Consider the following 17258-nt stretch of genomic DNA (forward strand, 5'->3'; position numbering starts at 1 on the left):
CTCCTGTATCTGGTATCTCTCACAGAGCAAAGGTGCCGGATTAGATTTCTTCTTCTTTAGAGAAGTCTACAGATTCCGCAGAAGATTATAGCATCAGCCATCGAAGCCACCAAAATGAACACAATCCTTGGGTCCTCTCTCTTCTTCCTGCTCTTTGTGGCTTACCAGACAAGGGTATTTATATGAATGTAAAATGTCTGCAGTTATACATACTTAAAACACTGGTAATTCCTGAACGATCTCATTTTAATTGGAAACAACATTCCTAATATTCTTTCCTCCGCGTTTTTCGTTATTCGTAGTAATTGCCTAAACACAGCGGGTATAACGAAAATTCAGCAATTATTGAAAATGTCCTCAGTTTCTCTTATCGTGTTTCCAATTCCGTTTTCCCGAAGGTCAGTTGATGTTTCCTTCCAGTAAAGATAACGATCACATTCTATGTACTGAAGGTTGTGCTGAGTGAGCACTAGACCAGAAAACAGGGAAGCATAAAATACAACTGCTGTTTTAAAAGTTAATTCAGGGAATTTACAATTTACTGTTGAAGACCTGCTGATTTCAATTACCATATCACTAATTTACGATAAACAGAAAGAGGAGAAAATGGGTCTTGCTAACTGATCTCTTTTCTTCGCCTCTCTGCAGGTAGAAGCAGGTGAGTGTAATCAACGGAGTCTGAGCTGGTGCTTCCGTCACTTTGTAAGTATGAAAGTCCAGTTTACCGAGTGATGAGATTGCCCCTTCACCTACAGAAGAACCCATCACATTCTTGGATGATATATCTTTACTGACAAATTGTTTCAACGTAATTACTATAATGAAGTAACGGAAAGAAAATGATTATGAGACGAGTCAATTCTAGTAAGGTTACTCAAAGTTTCAGGCTCATAGGTTCGTGGTGTCTTCCTTGTGATTTCTAAAATGTCTGACACTAGTTACAAGTTAAAAGGCATGAAGAAATGAATGTTTATCATACGATGTCACACCATAATTCTTCAGCTAATTCAACGTTTTAGCAACAGTGTTTTAACAAAGCTCTTCCTCCCTCTGCATTTGCTCAAACAGCTTGCCAAAGGAAACCGGGCTATGCTCAACTGCTCGGTTACTGCTACAGGAGAGACCTTTCGTCTTGCAACGGCTTGGTGTTCAAAGGTGGCTGTTATGGCCGGAGGTGCGCTCTTTGTATTGCAGGTAAGGGAAACGTATACAACCTTTTACACAGCTGTTTGGCGACAGTCTCAGTACATTCTGATATGCGCTAATAAGAAAAAGGTGGACAAAGAGAGAGGAAAAGAAAGTCTTGCAAAGCTTAAATAAACACAAGTGTAATATATAAATACAGATACATACATATATGTAATTTGTGTATGTATATATAAATATATATGTATATATATTTGTATATATATATATATAATATATATATATATATATATATATATATATATATATATATATATATATATATATATATATATATATATATATATATATAGTATATAGTGTGTCTGTTAAGTCACAAGGGATAGATACACGGATGGATACATGCCTACGTGCATGTGCATTTGGAAAGCAACAAGGAATGAGAAAAAATCATGATACTGGGGTTCCACGCAGAAGACTGGTCAAAAAAATTTTTTTTTTCTTCGGTTAACAGAGGGCCGATCTAAGTACGTAGCAGATTGCCGCTTAAAAGTGGCATTTTTTTTTTTCTTCCAGATACGACTGTGTGTGTCCCCAAACCGAGTTGTACATCACATAGTGGAACCTGCCTGAAATCGAAAGATTGGGCCACCTGCGACAAAGAGGTAGACTCCAAGTTCTGCGTCGGTACCGACTGTGCCTGCTGCAGGAACAAGAGTAAGTCTCCTGGTCGATTCTTCTTTTGTGTGTGTGTGTTTTTTTTTTTTTTTTTTTTTGTACCGAAAACCCTGACAGACCTCGCCGGCTGAACTTCGGTGTCATGTTGTAAGAGAATTTCGTGACGCCTTTATTTCGCTGTAACATAAACTTTGGTCCAGCTGAGATCAGTAACTAATGATGCTTACGTATGCCCCTGCTAATTCAATTCATTGTTTCCAGTTTTTTCATTTCACTATAACATCGTTAAAAGAGGAGAAGTTAATAGGAAATCAAGGAAAACTGTCACAGATATAAATAAAAAAAAACTGACCTGCAGCCCAGGTGTGTGCTAAAGGTCTACGGTGACTGACGAGATAAGCAGGCCATATGGTGGGTCAGATAATTGTTAAATGCATGCTTGCGAGAATAGATAAAGAGTGGAATTTCAATGATACAGATGGAAAAGTAGATACAAATACAAAACCATGAAATATAAAAATCTTGAGATTAATTACGGGTGTTCGAAACATCCCGCTATGTGCCATTATAATTTCAACTCAATAAAAGGTAAGTAGTAGACTATCTCATACAAATGCATAAGTAGAGAAGTAAAAACCAGCAGTAGTAAGATTTTTGAGAGTTAGAGCAATATCTTTTGTGAATATCGAAGCAAAGGTAAACAAGTTTACACCTACGGGATAAAGAGATAACAAGAGTAAAATGTTCTACTTTCCATTTGGGTAACCTACGGCAGCGTTTCAATGAGAGACGATAGTGACCTACTGAACATATTAATTAGTTGGCTAAACCCCTCAAGCTACACTCGAAGGTTGGCTTTCTCCATGTAACAGTTCTCAATATATAATATATATATATATATATATATATATATATATATATATATATATATATATATATATATATATATATATACAAATATATATATTATATATTAAATATAAATATATATATTATATATATAATATATATATATATATATATATATATATATATATATATATATATATATATATATATATATATTATATATTTATTTATATAGGTACATAAACATTTATATACACACACACACACATATACACATATATATATACATATACTATATAATATTTATACATATGTTATATATATATATATAATCAATTTATATATATGTTATATATATATAAATATATATATATATATATATATATATATATATATATATATATATATATATATATATATATATATATATATATACACACATATATATATATATATACAAATACACACATTATGTACATATATATATCATATTCATATATATATATACATAAACATTTATATATATACATAGATATATAATCATATATTTATATATATATATATATATAAATATATATATATATATATATACATACATATATATATATATATATAATATATACATATATCTAATATACATTTATATATATAGCTCATCCAAAAGGATTACACAAGAAAAGTTGGGCGGTGATTCCCAACAATGAAATATCTGACCTTTCATATCACGTAAAAGTAGAACGATAATGACTAATTCCAAAACTATTTCTTGCAAAGATGAAAGTCACTAATGCCAAAGAAATTATCATGACTTGAAATCTGTCCAAACTTAGAAATACTTTGACTTACGCATAATTCGTCATCTTCACTCAGTATGCGTCCGTGATGCTACGTGCAAAAATCAGGGAGGTTACTGCTTCAGGAGGAAGGCATATGCTTGGAAGCAACACGTCTGCAATGGTAACGTGGTTGCAGGAGGCTGTGGGTCCGCTCAATGTTCCTGCTGCGTTCCAGGTAAGAAGAACGATTCACTTCAAGGAAATGATACCCGGTTTGAATGTTGGCAGAAATATATATATATATATATATATATATATATATATATATATATATATATATATATATATATATATATATATGTATGTGTGTGTGTGTGTGTGTGTGTGTGTGTGTGTATATATATATATATATATATATATATATATATATATATATATATATATATATATATATATATATATATATATATATATGATATATACAGAGATATATATAGAGAGAGATAGATATATCTGTATACATATTGATATATACAGAGAGAGAGAGAGAGAGAGAGAGAGAATGGTTATGCTTTTAAATCAGATATGTTAACTGCTGGCGCATTTCTTAATTTTTTTGTTTCCTTTTATTTTTCACTCTTTGAAAATGACATACAGTGGTAGGCTAGCTGGAATGTTACCTTCAAGTAGTTCTTTCACAATTAAAAGACAATAGCTCTCTCAGAATCTTAGGTCATTTAACGAAAAGAGCATGCAGGTACATTATTTTTGCCTCTTCATGAATACGAAAAATGTTATTTAATTACTTCTAATTGCTTACTGTGAATCATAAACGTACTGCTTAAAACTTATGACTAATCCTATCTTGGTTCTTCATACAGCAACAGTGGTGCCACAACCAAAAATCTTCCAAGAGCTCAGTGCTTAGATCGTCACTACAGATGGCTGTCAGAAGCCTTCCCCCCTGGAGGCGGTACTTTTAATTCATTCACTATTCAACTTTTTATTATATGACATGCGGCAGTTACTGTTGCTGAAATGTCAAGTGATTTGAAACCATTTTCCAGATGCAACTCAAGATTTGTAACTGCCTCCACATGGAATGTTATGTTTACAATTGGCCTCAAATACATCTCCTTTCTGCATGCATGCATTTTTTTCTTATCCTTGTGAAACTAACTCCTCTGGCTGGGGGATAAAAACGGCGCACTGTATAAATACTTAATCCAAGTGCATCTCATAAATGATCTTGTTTGCTGCCGCCTAAACTTATTCATAACTTGCAGTAATTGACACTAATTCACAGACATCACAACAAAACTGTTACGTTGCCCAGGTCACACAAAGGTAGTTCTGCTGCAGCAAGGATGCTCATAGTTCGACTGAAAATAAGTTCACCAAAGATGTACAGTTCACAGAAAGTATCACACCTCTGTTGCACCGCGGCAGTGGCTAAAGTGAACTTTTAGGCAACATAAAATCCAAGCAGCTAGTAGACAGAACAATCTCGAGATACTAAGACGAGAACATTGCTGCAAAATGGTCCATTACAAATTAAGTCAACATGAGAATGTTTCAAAGTTCATCTTTCAGCAAACGAAATACAAGATTAGGTGTTAGTCTACTGAGAAAATGGCAAAATTTCACTTGAAAGGGTAATGTTGAGAATCTGGTGTTTTTTCACTGTTTCAATATTATAAGTGTATGGAGACTCAGGAAATGCCGGGTGACACCTTGTCACCATTGGGGATTTTTTTAAACGACCGAAAGTAAAATAATCGTTTTTGGCACAATTTTTAGATTTGCTCTAATATCATGTAAATTTTTTCTATGAAATGTATTTACTAAATAGCTCATAAACATTCGGAATGCGTTTGATATGCGTTAAAAATTATTATTATGAATTCAGTAATTCACAGAACTACAGATTATAATTTTTCTTTTTCAGATTTTATGATAAGGTGAAATTTACGAAGACACTTGTAGTATACGGATTACTTTTAAGAACTTGAGATAAAGGTGGGTTCATGAGTCTTTTTATGAATTATCAGCTGTTTGTTCTTTAGTTTAAATATTACCATATTGTTAAATATATCGCTAATATAGGATACATTTGTTCATCTTTCTCTTTGTAACTTATTTCGTATATCAGCTAGTGAATTATCACCATTCAATTCTTCATGAGCAACAAATTTCAGAGAAAAATACAATTCTTTTCCAGGATGATGGATCATCCCTTTTGTAAAGGCACTTCAACTGATATTAAGGAAACATCAACAAAATGAATTATAAAAGCAAGTAAAAAGAGAGGTGATGAATTTATTGTATCAAAGCTTGGATCCAGATACAACAGCGGAATCTTATAATGACTGTATCTCAACTTATACATTTCTCTGCATATCGCCCGATATTTTAAGAAACATCAGAGGCAATCACCCATTACCCCAACTTCCCCTAAGAGAAAGAAAAGAAAAGAAACAAGGCAATTCATATCTAAAGGACATTGCATATTTTGTGGATATGACGGTCAATTACACCTGATCCACGCCATCCTGAAAGGTGGGACAAGGCGTCATTATGCCGCACATCAGACCGTTTTGATACAGAGAAAACTTTTAAAGAAGCTATATCAGATGTTTGTAAATTGCGTAATAATCAGTGGGGCTATCAAGTAGAACTTAGACTAAGTTGAGCAACAGCAGATCTTCATGCTGCAGATGGCGATGCCACCGAAAATGCTATCAAAAGTTTGTTAAACCAAAACACTGTAAAAGATATGACTGACATGGATAATACTGCTGCACTACATGGTTGTATAACTGAGATGAAAAGAGACTATTCCCAGATATGGAATTCAGTTAATCGTCAAGTTTATATTGCCCATGGTAGAAAGCTTCAGCGCCGTCAGTTTAAGAACTCCATTATGGATATTTTAGAAAATGAGTACGTAGTGCTGTCCGCTTATAGTTACGCTAGTATTATTATTCATAAATCATCTGCAAGTTATCTCATAAAACTATCAAAAGATGAAGACAATGATGATGTTCAAACAGCTGTAAAAACTATTGCTCCCACATTTGTAAATGAATGCAAAGAGAATATACCAGATAAAGAGTGCTATAAAAGCCGTCTCAATAATGATATAGCTTCTGCACCAGTCCGTGAAACCTTGCCTTGCGCACTACAAAATATATCTAAAAAATTAGATAAAGAAGCACTGCCTTCAATAATGATAGGAAACATCATCACCACCATTGTCACAAACATATATACTCCACTTAAGGTGGCCCTTGGGGAATTGCTGCGCACTCCTTCTATGATTGATCCAAAGGCTAATTTCAAGGTCTGTGCACCATAACATGAAGTTATACACTTCAAAGCATCTGCTGCTGTTGCAACTGCCAAAAAGAATTCTGAGGGTACAAGAGAGTCATGAGCCAAGTCAAGTAGTAGAAAATACAAACTTAGTACGACCAGCCCTCTCCCTAGCCAAAGTGTGACTCTCTCCGTCACCAAAGTTCTTCGTTGGGCGAGCGGGTTCCGTTCTCAGCTACCACTCTGTTGGCCGCGAGTTCGAAAATCGACCAAAAATGAAGAATAAGAGGAATTTATTTCTGGTGATAGAAATTCCATTTCTTATTCAAAATGGTTCGGAACCACAATAAGCTGAGGTGCACGTTGCTAGGTAACCAATTAGTTCTTAGCCACGTAAATAAATCTAATCCTTCGGGCCAGCCATAAGAGAGCTGTTAATCAGCTCAGTGGTCTGGTTAAACTAAGATACACTTAACTTAACTTCTCCGTCACCAAAAACAAAATTCAGGTCAGCAGTACATTATTCAGAGACTGGCAGAGAAAGTTGTACAAAGAAATCCCAAAAATAAGCTGAAAGTCACTGGGCATATTTCCAAACATTTTACTCTTATTCAAAATGGTCAAGAGGAACAACATAAGGACCTTCACAGCACTGAAGAAGAAGCTGAAGTCATAATAATCCACCAGCTCCTCTATTTAACAAAGGCTGGAGTTGATAATATCATCATAATATGTAATGATACTGATGATTTGCACTTTTATTACACTATTACCACAAGCATAACCTAAATTGTATAGTAATGATGCAAGCTACTTCTGGGGGACATAGTCAAATAAACGTCAAAGCTCCTGTTGAAAAACACCACCTCATAGTTTCAAACATTTTAGCAGCACATCCTTTATCTGGTTCGACACAACATCACAACTGGACATCGAATAGGAAAGGCAAACTGTTGGAAATGTCTGAAGGCAAAGATACCAGATTACTGGGCTTGGTTGATATCAATGCAACTTTGTCAGATGTCCACAACAAACTACTGCATTTATGTTCACGCTATTCGGAATACAGTGTCAAAACCCTCTGACACTATGTCTGACGTTGTTTTGTCAGTATGGCAGTTCAAAAAATGTTCTGAACCAATACTAAGTTGATAGGAGCTGAAGTTAAAGACACTGCCTCCAACAGCAGCTATTCTTAAAAACATTTTATAGATACCATGTTAAATGGTGTTACCTACAGGCTTTCCAGTTTGATGGAAATGTAATTGATGATAACCAATCCATCTTTAGGGAGATTGACTATGGAGGCTTTTTTGAATATTTTACTTTTCTGGTTCCAGTTATCCGTTCGAAAAGGAGACTGTTATACCTGTAGCACAAGAAAATGTCAAAAAATTTGGAATCTCAACATTACCACTTCATGTGGAATTTTCAGTAGACTATGTGACAATAAACTGTGGAAATAACTGAAATTTGCCTTCATTACTACATTGCACAATGCTTGACAGTAAATTTGATCAAGGCGCACTACTGAAGAAATTCTTTTTGTCAAAAAGCAAATAAGCACTCACACGTTTTTCACGCACTAATTTAAACAAAAACTGTTTAGTAGTGAGTTTCCTGATTCAACTCGAACTTCTGAAGATGGTGCTCATGAAAGAGAAAGGTCCCAATCATGAATTGTGATTATCAAGAAAAGTTCAGACAATTTATAATTCTTCTTCGGAATAAATGAACTATAGAAATTATCATTAACACAATTCCTCAAGTCTGATCGTTCACTGTTCACGTTTTTGCTGATACTCAACCTCCATATTTCCTCGTCTTATTTCTGTTTGTTTACTTTTATCAACATTTTGGGTGTTCAGAATACTTCACATAATTCACAAACATCCTGGAGGGATGACAGATATCAAATGACTAAATCTCCTCACAAGAAATTAAGAAGATTATTTACATGTTATCAGTTCCTTTCTTCATCGCAATTGCCAAAGCTTTATGTTGGTATGAACCGTCCATTTCGAATCTATTCTCTCAATGGCGTTCTGCTCGGAAGAAGGTCCATGGATATGAAGCTGCCTACCCCCTTTTCTTTTTCACCGCAAACCTAGGTAACTTGGTCAAAATTCCTATCCTGCCACGGGAATAACGGTGACCTACAAATCGGAAAGCCCAAAAAGGTCAACTGCTGACGAAAAGTGGATGCCATTCATCACATGGTTGTGGATGACAGAAGTTTGGCTACCCAACTGACAGCTGAAACCAAAGACAACATTGCTGGCTCAGTACACAATATTTTGATTGGCTTCCTGGGGATGAGTAAGCTGTCTGTAAAGCGGGTGTTATTGATGTTGATACCAAAGTGAAAGCTTCCAGGATATTTTTGATTCGTATCCAGCCCATTCCATACAATATCCGTATGAGATAAGTAACCCAGCTAGAGATTCAGAGCTAGCTGAGGATATCGTAAGGTTTTCCACCTTCCTAAATATTCTTCGGTTGATGCTGTCTGTGTTTTGGTCTTTTGAGCGGTTTATCATATTAGACTATTTGAAATAAGGTCAAAACAATAGCGGGGAGCTAAACTCATCGCAAGTGCGGCATTTGAAAAAAAAATCAATCAAGATAAAGCCCCCAAGAAACCTGCAAACAGGCGAGCCGTTGCGCCAGGACAAAGAACCTGTCCCAGGGGCAAAAATAAGTAATTTTAGCTTTGAATTGTTGTCTCCTACCCCTTTCTTAGCCAAGCTTGTACCGTCTCATTCCTAAACTCAACTTTCACTTGAGTTGCCACCATTTCGGGAGCAAGAGCTAAGTCCACAACGTGGTGGCAACACATAAACATTGGCAGATGAGTGTGTTTAAGAAATGCCTTTTTTCTGTAATACTTTTTATGCGTTCAGCCGAGAACTTTTGAAAAACACTCGTGACGATTTGAAAGTTAGCCCGTTAGACCAAATCAGTCAGTCAGTCAATTTAATATTAAAGTTAATATTCATAATTAAATAAAAGCTTCCATAACTTCTCCCACATGAGATTGATATTTCTTGGACGATTTTGCCCTTCTTTATTTTGCTTTCCAGCGAAGTCCTCTATTCATATGGCTGTAGCTGCTGCTGATAATGATGATGTAACTTTCATTACTAAGGAAACAGTGCACACAATTCCATGAAGCAATCAAAACCAAAGCCTAAAATCAGCATTTCCGGAAAAAAAAATATTCCTCCATAATTTAAACTAAAACATATATATTGATAATTGCTATAATCAGGGGATTGTTTGAAATGTAGAACTGGATCCGTGCCAAGGATAAATCGAATACTAAAATGGCCAATTCATCTTACACCCCCAAAATCATAAATGCCATACCTTTTCCGACATGATAGTTTTATCATTTCGGCGATAATATCAAATATAAAAAAGAAATAGTAATGCTTAAAGTAGGCATCTTCACTATTTGGAATATGAAAACAAAACTGCTGTTACTGCTACTGCTGCTACTACTACTACTACTACTACTACTACTATTGTTGCTGCTACTGCTGCTGTTACTACTACTACTACTACTACTACTACTACTACTAATAATAATAATAATAATAATAATAATAATAATAATAATAATAATGATGACAGTGCCTATAATAAGTTTTATATTCGCATATTTTCATACCCTGTTGCTTTCCCTACTGGAGCTACTTACCTGAAGCATTTCCTCCTAGGCTAAAAAATAGTAGTATTTAGAGGACACTAAGTTCAATAACCATAATTTCCATTTGAAGGAAGAGAATATACGCATTTGTCAGACGAACCGGAACGTGAATTTTAAAAAGATGTAAAAACAAGTGTACATGAATCTAAAACTTCAATTCTCATTCACTAAAATACGAGTCAGAAAACGCCACATATTGCAGAACTAATTGAGTGTACTAATTAAGAAACTGCCTGAAAGGGTAGGATTGATTACTGCTCTATTTTGTAAGTCATACGATACATTACCCTCTGCCTGTCTGTCTCCCGTTCTCTTCTTATTTTGCTTATGTATATGTATATGTATATGTATATGTGTGTATATATATATATATATATATATATATATATATATATATATATATATATATATATATATATATATATATATATAAAAGTATACATGCTCAAGGAAATGTGACGTCTCGCAGCAACTTCTCTCGTACGGACAAAATCTGGATACTTTCCAAAACAGCAATTTTAATCAATAATTGCACACTGCGACGATCACACTTGAATGTACTGTACCACTACAGTACACTACTTCACATTTAAAATCTAAGCACATGTGACTACGCCTGCCGTCGAAATCTACCAATTACAGCGGTCATGTATCTACGCATGCGCACAAGATGCTAAGGACAAACTGAAAGTACTATAAAAACCACGTTCGAGGATATGTTTGTCTTCTGTTTCTGGTGTCTTTCACACAGCAAAGGTGCCGGATTAGATTTCTTCTTCATTAGAGAAGTCTACAGATTCCGCGGAAGATTATAGCATCAGCCATCGAAGCCACCAAAATGAACACAATCCTTGGGTCCTCTCTCTTCTTCCTGCTCTTTGTGGCTTACCAGTCAAGGGTATTTATATGAATGTTTATTTCTTGCAGTTATATGTTTTTACAACACTGGCATTTAATGAACGACCTCAGTTTAACTGGCAACAATATTGTTAATCCATTTTCCTCTCCACTTCACGTCATTCGAAGTAATTGCCTAAAGACAGTCGGTAAAAAAGAAAATTCAGCGATACTTGGAAATATTTTTAGCTTCTCTTTTCGGTTCTTCTGTTCTGTTTTCCCGAAGTTCAGTTGATACTTCCTTGAAGCAGAGAGAAAAATAAAATCCTATGAATTGAAGAACTTGTCCTGCGTCAACACTTAGACCTTCAGAAAACGCGACTTCATATGGTACTTTTGCAGTTTTAGCAGTTTATACAGTGAATATCATAATTTATTGTTGAAGACCTTCTTAATAAAATTAACATATAAGTAATTTACGATAAATCGAAAGAGGAGAAAATGGGTCTTGCTAACTAATCTCTTCTCTTCGCCTCTCTGCAGGTAGAAGCAGGTGAGTGTAATCAATGGAGTCTGAGCTGGCGCTTCCGTCACTTTGTAAGTATGAAAGTCCAGTTTGCCGAGTGATGAGATTGCCCCTTCACCTACAGAAGAACCCATCACATTCTTGGATGACATATCTTTACTGACAAATTGTTTTAACGTAATTACCATTATGAAGTTTATTTGACGATGTCATATCATAATTCTTCAGCTATTCAACATCTTAGCATACAGTCTTTTAACAAACCCCTTCCTCTGCATTTGCTCAAACACCTAGCCAAAGAAACCCAGTCTATGACCTACAGGAGAGAACTAACGCCTTGCAGCAGCTTGACGCCCGAGGTGCGCACTTTGTATTATAGGATTAGGGGAAACGTATACGACTTTTTACATAGCTGTTTGGCGACAGTCTCAGTGCATTCTGATATGCACCAATAAGAAAAAGGGGACAAAGACAAAGAAAGGAAAATACAAAGTCTAATAAACCTTATATAAAAACATAGGGTAATATATATAATTTATATATATATATATATATATATATATATATATATATATATATATATATATATATATATATATATATATATATATAAAGTGTCTGTGAAGTCACGATGGATAGATACACGGATGCATGCCTACGTGCATGTGCTTTTGGAAAACAAGGAATGAGAGAAAATCGTGATACTGGGTTTCCATTCAGGCGATTGGTCAGAATATTCTTTTCTTTGTCTTATGTTAACAGAGGGTCGTTCTAAGTATACCACAAGATTGACACTTAGAACTGACACTGTATTTTTTCCCAGCTACGACTGTGTGCGCCCCGAAACCGCGTTGTACATCAAACAGTGGATTCTGCCTGAAATCGAAAGACTGGGCCACCTGCGACAAAGAGGTAGACTCCAAGTTCTGCGTCGGTACCGACTGCGCCTGCTGCAGGAACAAGGGTAGGTCTCTCATCGGAATTCATTTTTTCTTTTCACTGCCGTCTTTGACAGGTCTGGCTGGCTGAACTTCGGTTTCATATTACGAGAGAGTTTCCTGACCTTTTTATACCCTGATGTCACAAACTTTGGTTTTACTAGAACAACTAATGATGTTTACATATGCCCTTGCATACCCAATTTTTACTCTACGTTTCCAGATTTTGGAACTGTCATTGTCGTCCTATTTGTACGTAATATGAAAGTTCAGATATTTCATTTTTGGGAATCACAGCACGACTTTCTTTGTAATCCTTCTGAATAATATACATTATATATATAAATAAATGAATATATATATATATATATATATATATATATATATATATATATATATATATATATATATATATATATATAAATGACATTTTTATAACACCGTGATTTATATACAATCATTAAGCTACAAATGTCATTTAATATCCAATTCACGCTACTTCGTGAATATCCCTAAAGGAATATCCCAGAAGGGGAATTTTAAAGTGATAAACGGATTGGTACTGAAGTGTCCCGAACACTCGACACAGTACCCTCCAACGATTCGGTCGACGGTAACCACTGAGCCATCAAGAGAGGTACAAGTTAATGCCGAATTTGCTGTACTTGTTTACCCATCGAGAGCAGGGGAAATTGTACTTAGCGTCGGCATTAATTTATACCTCTCTTGATGGCTCACTGGTTGCCGTCGGCTGGAGCCAGTAGAAGGTACTGTGTCGAGTGTTCGAGACATGTCAGTACCAATCCATTTATCACTTTAAAATTCCCCTTCTGTGATAATTCCCCTTTAGGGATATTCACGAAGTAGCGTGAATTGGATAGTAAACGACATTTGCAGTTTAACGATTGTATATTAATCACAGTGTGATAAAAATTTCATAAAAAGAGTTACTTGTTCCAAACATACCAGTCTGCTATCATGGTGGAGGTGGGTTAATGCCGACGCTAAGTACAATTTCTCCCGCTCTCGATGGGTAAACAAGTATGGCAGATTCGGCACTAACCTATACCTCTCTTGATGGCTCAGTGGTTACCGTCGACTGGAGTCATTGAAAGGTACCATGCCGAGTGTTCAAGACACTTCAGTGCCAACCCATTTTTCGTTTAAAAATTTCCCTTCGGGATAGCCTACTCCCGAAATAGCGGGAATTGGATAAACGACGTTTGTAGCTTAAAGTTTGTGTATATACGAGTATATATTACTGATAGCACCTCACTGAAACTGGATGGTATTTAGCGGAGATATTTATTCAATAAAAGTTACAAGCTCTCCAGGACTAACAGTCCTCATTGTCAAGTATCCGTCGAATGACCGGACACGTGGTCCAGCTGTATTTATATGTGTGTGGGGGAGTGGATTAAAGCCCTTATTCCTGCGATTACCCTCCGTCTACCGTGTGGCCCTGCCGTCGTGACCTTGGCCTTTTTCTGCCCGCAGTTCTTTCCAGGTATGAAATTTCCATGTGGTTTCTTGTGTTTTTGCGTTTCTGTTCTATTGTAAAGCATACGATTTTTCTTGATAGGCTGTCTCCAATAGAAAAGAAACGCAAACACACAAGAAACCACATGGAAACTTCAAAATTGGGAAGAAGTGCGGGCAGAGAAAGATCAAGGTCACGAAGGTGGGGCTACTCAGTAGACGGAGGATAATCTCAAGAATAAAGACTTTAATCAACTACCCCACACACATATAAATACAGCTGACCACGTGTCCGGTGATTCGATGGATACTTGACAATGAGGACTGTTAGTGCTTGTAACATTTATTAAATAAATATTGATAACATTTATTAAATAAATATCTCAGATAGACACCATCTAGTTTCATTGAGGTCCTGTCAATAATTCCATTAATGCACAGATAATTGTATAAGTATATATAATATATATATATATATATATATATATATATATATATATATATATATATATATATATATATATATATATATATATATATATATATATATATATAAAGTATATTATTCAAAAGGATTACAAAGAAAGTCGTGCTTTGACTACGAAAAATTAAATATCTGAGCTTCCATAAAAGTACAAGTAGAACGACAATGCTAATTCCAAAATCATTAATTGCAAAGATGAAAACCACAAGCGCAAAAGAAATTACCACGACTTGAAATCTGTCCAGATTTACACATACTTTGACTTACACATAATTCGTTGTCTTCACTCAGTATGCGTCCGTGCTGCTGCCTGCAAAAATCAGGGAGGTTACTGCTTCAGGAAGAAGGCAAATGCTTTGAAGCAACACGTCTGCAATGGTAAAGTGGTTGCAGGAGGCTGTGGATCCAATAAATGTTTCTGCTGCGTTCCAGTAACTACAGTGCCTACCGTACCTACAGTACCTACCGTACCTACAGTACTCCCACGTAAGAAGAACGATTCACTTCAAGATATGATATGAAACTCTGTGTATTGGCAGATATATATATATATATATATATATATATATATATATATATATATATATATATATATATATATATATATATATATATAATCAGGGATTACACGTAATCACTAGGGAATATGTGTAATGACCAATTCCCTTGGGAACGTTTGATCCCCGAGGGCTAGTACTAAACACGGCAAAACAGTGATTTATCTACCCAGTTTTGCCGTGTTTAGTACAAGCCCCTGGGAGGTCAAATGTGTTTTGCCGTGTATAGTACTAGCCCCTGGGGATCAAATGTCCCTAAGTGGATTTGATCCCCAGGGGCTAGTACTATACACGGCAAAACACATTTGACCTCCCAGGCTTAGAGCTAAAACACGGCAAAACTGGGTAGATAAATCACTGTTTTGCCGTGTTTAGTACTAGCCCTCGGGGATCAAAATAATGTTCCCAAGGGAATTGGTCATTACACATATTCCCTAGTGATTACGTGTAATCCCTGGTTTCACATATTCCCTGTAACATATATATATATATATATATATATATATATATATATATATATATATATATATATATAGAGAGAGAGAGAGAGAGAGAGAGAGAGAGAGAGAGAGAGAGAGAGAGAGAGAGAGAGAGAGAGATATGCTTCTATAACAGACAGAAATGTTAACTACAGGTGCAGTTCTTAATTTTTTCGGTTTCTTTTATTTTATTTTATTTATTTATTTATTTTTCTGTAAATTATATATTGTGATAACTGGAATGTTACCTTCAAGTAGTACTTTAACAATTAAAAGAATATACCTCTCTCAAAATCTTAGGTCATTTAACAAAAAGAGCATGCAGGTACATTATTTTTGTCTCTTCGTGAATACGAAGGAGTATTTATTACTTCTAATTACTGAGAACCACAGATGAGTTTGCTTAAAACTTATGACTAATCCTATCTTGGTTCTTCATACAGCCACAGTGGTGCCACAATCAAAACGCTTGCAAGAGCTCAGTGCTTAGATCGTCACTGCTCGATGGTTGTCAGACCCTTCCCCCCCCTGGAGATGATACTTCAATCTATTCACTGGTCAACTTCTTATTATTTGACATGCGGCACTTACTGTTGCTGAAATGTCAAGTGATTTGAAATTATTTCCAAGATACGACTCAAGTTTGTAACTACCTACAAATGGAATGTTATGTTTACAATTGGCCTCAAATACATCTTCTGCATGCATGACTTTTTTTTCTTATCCTTATGAATTAACTCCTCTGGCGAAGGGATTAAAACAGCATACTATATAAATACTTGATCCAGGTGGATCTCATGATTCATCTTGTTTGTTGTCGCCTAAACTTATTCATAACTTGCAGTATTTTATACTAATTCACATACATCATCACAAAACTGTTACGTTGTCCAAGTCACACAAAGGTAATACTGCTGCAGCAAGGGTGCTCACAGTTCGATGGAAAATAAGTTCATCAAAGATGTACAGTTCACAGAAAGTATCACACCTTTGTTGCAGTGCGGCAGTGACTAAATTGAACTTTTAGGTATCATAAAATTAAAGCAGCTAGTAGACAGAACAATCTAGAGATATTAAGCAGAGAACATTACTGCAAAATGGTCCATTACAAATTAAGTAAACATGAGAATGTTTCAAAGTTCATCTTTAAGCATATGAAATTCTGGATTAAGTGTGACTATAAACTGTGTTAAACTAAGATATACTTAACTGAAATATACCTTCATTACTACATTACACAATGCTTGAGAGTAAATTTGATCAAGGTGTACTACTGAAGAAATTCTTTTGTCAAAAAGCAAATTGGCACTCACAAGTTTTTCACGCACTTATTTAAAAAAAATTGCTTAGCAGTGATTTTTGCTGAATTCAACTCGAATTTCTAAAGATGATGATCACGAAAGGGACAGAAGGCGCCAATCATGAATTGTGATTGTAAAGGAAAGTTCAGACAATTTATCATTCTTCTCAGGGATCTGTGAA

At 35.2% G+C, this 17258-nt stretch overlaps 2 long non-coding RNA genes across 2 annotated transcripts; both read left to right on the forward strand.

Annotated features, from left to right (window-relative positions):
• On the forward strand, positions 1 to 4598 carry LOC136839278 (uncharacterized). Its single transcript, XR_010853284.1, has 4 exons — positions 1 to 1194; positions 1723 to 1863; positions 3544 to 3684; positions 4331 to 4598. It is a non-coding gene; the product is annotated as an uncharacterized lncRNA (long non-coding RNA).
• An 8044-nt stretch (positions 4599 to 12642) lies between these two features.
• On the forward strand, positions 12643 to 16483 carry LOC136839726 (uncharacterized). Its single transcript, XR_010853440.1, has 3 exons — positions 12643 to 12803; positions 15032 to 15226; positions 16220 to 16483. It is a non-coding gene; the product is annotated as an uncharacterized lncRNA (long non-coding RNA).
• Positions 16484 to 17258: the final 775 nt, after the last annotated feature.

Source organism: Macrobrachium rosenbergii, chromosome 6, assembly GCF_040412425.1.
Source record: "Macrobrachium rosenbergii isolate ZJJX-2024 chromosome 6, ASM4041242v1, whole genome shotgun sequence".
In the NCBI taxonomy this organism is placed as follows: Eukaryota; Metazoa; Arthropoda; class Malacostraca; order Decapoda; family Palaemonidae; genus Macrobrachium; species Macrobrachium rosenbergii.